At 55.8% G+C, this 3,368-nt stretch overlaps 2 non-coding genes across 2 annotated transcripts; both read right to left on the bottom strand.

The window, feature by feature from the left end:
• Positions 1 to 2,830: 2,830 nt before the first annotated feature.
• On the bottom strand, positions 2,831 to 2,902 carry Trnae-cuc. The gene has a single exon. It is a non-coding gene; the product is annotated as a tRNA-Glu (tRNA).
• A 362-nt stretch (positions 2,903 to 3,264) lies between these two features.
• On the bottom strand, positions 3,265 to 3,336 carry Trnag-ucc. Its single transcript has one exon. It is a non-coding gene; the product is annotated as a tRNA-Gly (tRNA).
• Between the last annotated feature and the right edge of the window lie 32 nt (positions 3,337 to 3,368).

Here is a 3,368-nt window from a genome sequence, read left to right as displayed (position 1 = left end):
GTTTGTCATAGCCAGAACCTGGACACAACCTAAATGCCCCTTGACCGAAAAATGGGTAAGGAAAATGTGGTACATTTACACAATGGAGTACTACACAGCAGAAAGAAAAAAAAACCAACAGCTTGAATTTTGCAGGAAAATGGATGGAGCTAGAAAACGTTATTTAGAGTGAGGTAACCCAGACAAGAAAGATTATCACATGTATTCACTCATAGGTGGTTTTTAAACATAAAGCAAAGAAAGCCAGCCTACAAACCACAATCCCAGAGACCTTAGACAACAATGAGGACACTAAGAGAGACTTACATAGATCTAATCTATATGGGAAGTAGAGAGTAGAAAAAGACAAGACCTCCTGAGTAAATTGGGAGCATGGGGACCTTGGGGGAAGGTTAAAGGGGGGAAGGGAGAGGCAGAGAAAAATGTAGAGGAAAAAAAGTAGAGGGAAAAAAAAGACCACTCATCATCATCTCATGGAGGCATCTGCTCAACTGAGAGTCTCTCTTCACAGATGAGTGCAGGGTTTTGTTAAGTTCTCCAGAAACAAGCAGCACGGTTGACCCTGCCCCAACGCGGCACAGAAGCCGGCGGGTTTTTTTTTTTTTTTTTGTTTGTTTGTTTTGGTTTTTCGAGACAGGGTTTCTCTGTAGCTTCGGAGCCTGCCCTGAAGCTAGCTCTTGTAGACCAGGCTGGCCTCAAACTCCCAGAGATCCGCCTGCCTCTGCCTCCCGAGTGCTGGGACTAAAGGCGTGCGCCACCACTGCCCGGCAAGCCGGCGTTTTTTGAACCATAACCATTCCTTTCTTGTTCATCCCCAAGAGCTCCTTTTAATCCCGAAAGCACGGGATCGGCTCTGTCCCAGCAATACCCCACTCCTGGTACCGATTTCAGTCTGAGTCAGGCTTGGGATTGTTGCCATCAAACACCACGACCAAAAGCAGCTTGGGCGGAGAAGTGTTGGTTTCCTGGGCTCCTAAGTCCCTCACAGAGGGCAGCCCCGGTAGGAAAGCAGAGGCAGGACCTGATGCGGTAGGTAGCTGTCGGTGGAGGAGGTGCTCCCACCTGGCTTGCTCAACCTGCTGCCCTACACCTCAGGACCACGTGCCCAAGGATGGCACGCCCCTGGCCACAACCACCCCGGCTCTGCCCCCGCGCCCCAACCACCATCCCTACCGCCTGTCTGCTGTCTGTCCCACAGCAATCATTCGATCGTTCATAGCAGGCACGTGCTAGAGAGACCTTTTCTCCAAGCAGAGTCCCTCTTTCCAGCCAGAAGGGCGGAGCTGAGGAGAAACCAGGGAGCACAGAGGCAAGCGTGGATCCTTGCCTTTGGCATGCGACAGCCCCATTCGGACACCTGCCAGCATAGGCTTCTCCGATGTCTTTTTTCCCATAGCCTTTTCATGGGAGCCACACAACTGGCCCGGCAGCTTGCTGGACAGACCCTTCCCAGATCCAGCTCGACACGGGTGTCTCTCCGTGTCCTCTACTGGGAAGGCTTCAGGGTGGGACTGGGTTGAGGTCGGGTGGGAAAAAGGCGTGTCTGCCCCCCCACACACCCGGGTGGGCACAGACTATGCCTCCCATGGAGGCGGAGCTGAACCCAGCGGTAAGCACACCACCATCTGTCTCCGTGCCCCGGACCTGCTGACAGGGTCACGACCGAGTGGACCCACCCGGCAACGGACCCAAAACCTAGGTGGGAAGACGTTCCGCTCCAATTTCCCGACTCACACAGGTACCTGCACCGCTTGCCCGCGCACACAAGGAGCCGCAGAAACAGCGGCCTTAAAACAGCCAGGCTTGGCCTCAGCTCCCTCAAGCCGCTCTGGGGGCTTTCGAGGAAATCGGGCCTAGGGTCGGGCACTGTCCGCCCTGTGGCGATGCGGAAGCTTAGTAACCACACCAGGTGCTTTCCGCATTCACCCTGTCTGTTATCAACACGGAATCAACACCACCCCACAGAGCACCCCCACCCACGGACGGACACGCGCTCTGCTCCCGATCCCATATCAACACTGCCACCATAAACGATCACTTTAGAGACCCTGGAGTTTTGCAAGATATGCATGCATACATACATACATACATACATACATACATACATACGTATATACATGCCTACGCTCACACACATACACACAGAGGACAGAGAGAGACAGACATATTTACACACACACACTGTAGACTGGAACGAATCACTGCATTTGCTTGAAGTCGGCGCTCAGTTGTGAAGAGCAGAGGAAAGGTTCCAGGGAGCGTGTGATGCATGCAGGTGTAGCAGGTAGGGCGAGCAAGACTGTTTCTTGGAGACCTAAGAGCAGGCGATAGAGTGAGGTGGAGACTCAGTGGGCTCCATGAGTGGGTCGGAAGCTTTCGCGGGAGCGCTGCGTGTCGGGTGTTTGTGTGTCGTCGGTGTGATAGTGGCGGTGTGTAGGCTGGGTGTGTCGGGCCGCAGCAGGGCTTAGTTGGACAGGCCCTGAGAATTTGGTGTGTGCAGGAAAAGACGGTGGGCGTGAGTGGGAAGCAAGGAAAAGGGTGGTGAGTGTGCGGGTAGAAAGCGCCGGTGAGGCTGCTGCAGGCTGTTGGGTTGCAAGGGAGGGTGTACGTACGTGCGAGTGGAGCGGAGCAGCAGGGACTGGCGGCGACGGTGTTGGGCAAAAGGTAAGAGAGGTGGTGTCAAGAAGGGGGCGAGGTGGCGAGGTGTCTGGAGGCAAAGATGCCAGCAGGATGTCGCGGCGACGCTGTTGGGCAGAAGGTAAGAGAAGTGAGGTGGGGAGCGGACAGGTGTCAAGAAGGGGGTTGAGTTCCAGAGAGGAAGAAGAGAAGCTTCCCTGACCGGGAATCGAACCCGGGCCGCGGCGGTGAGAGCGCCGAATCCTAACCACTAGACCACCAGGGAGCGACGGATAGAGTCTGGCGGTGCGCGCCTCTCGTGGGCAGCCAGAATCTTAGCCAGTCTGCCAAGCTGACTACCAGCGGCTCGCCCCAGCCGCCCTCCCGCCCGCCTGGCAATACGCGGCTGGCATTGGGCGCCCATGCGATCGATCGGCGCCTGCCCGTGTCCCCTGCCCTGCCCTGTCTGGTGCCCGGTGCCCTCTGTCGCAAGCCGGGTGCCACTTCCCGCTAAAACGCCACCCTCTTAAAAGGTCTAGAACCTCCTCCCACTGTGTGGTCGTTCGACCCGCCGCGGCGCAGTGCAGTCTCGGGACAGGCGGAGAGTCGCCGGAGGACAGGGCCACTGTAGGCAAAAGGATGATCCTGTGCGTTGGCCGGGAATCGAACCCGGGTCAACTGCTTGGAAGGCAGCTATGCTCACCACTATACCACCAACACATGTATTCACTCATAGGTGGTTTTTAAACATA

Source organism: Microtus ochrogaster, chromosome 21 (assembly GCF_000317375.1).
Source record: "Microtus ochrogaster isolate Prairie Vole_2 chromosome 21, MicOch1.0, whole genome shotgun sequence".
NCBI lineage: Eukaryota > Metazoa > Chordata > Mammalia > Rodentia > Cricetidae > Microtus > Microtus ochrogaster.
Note: the sequence above shows the minus strand (reverse complement) of the source record. Positions and strands in the feature narration are given on the sequence as shown.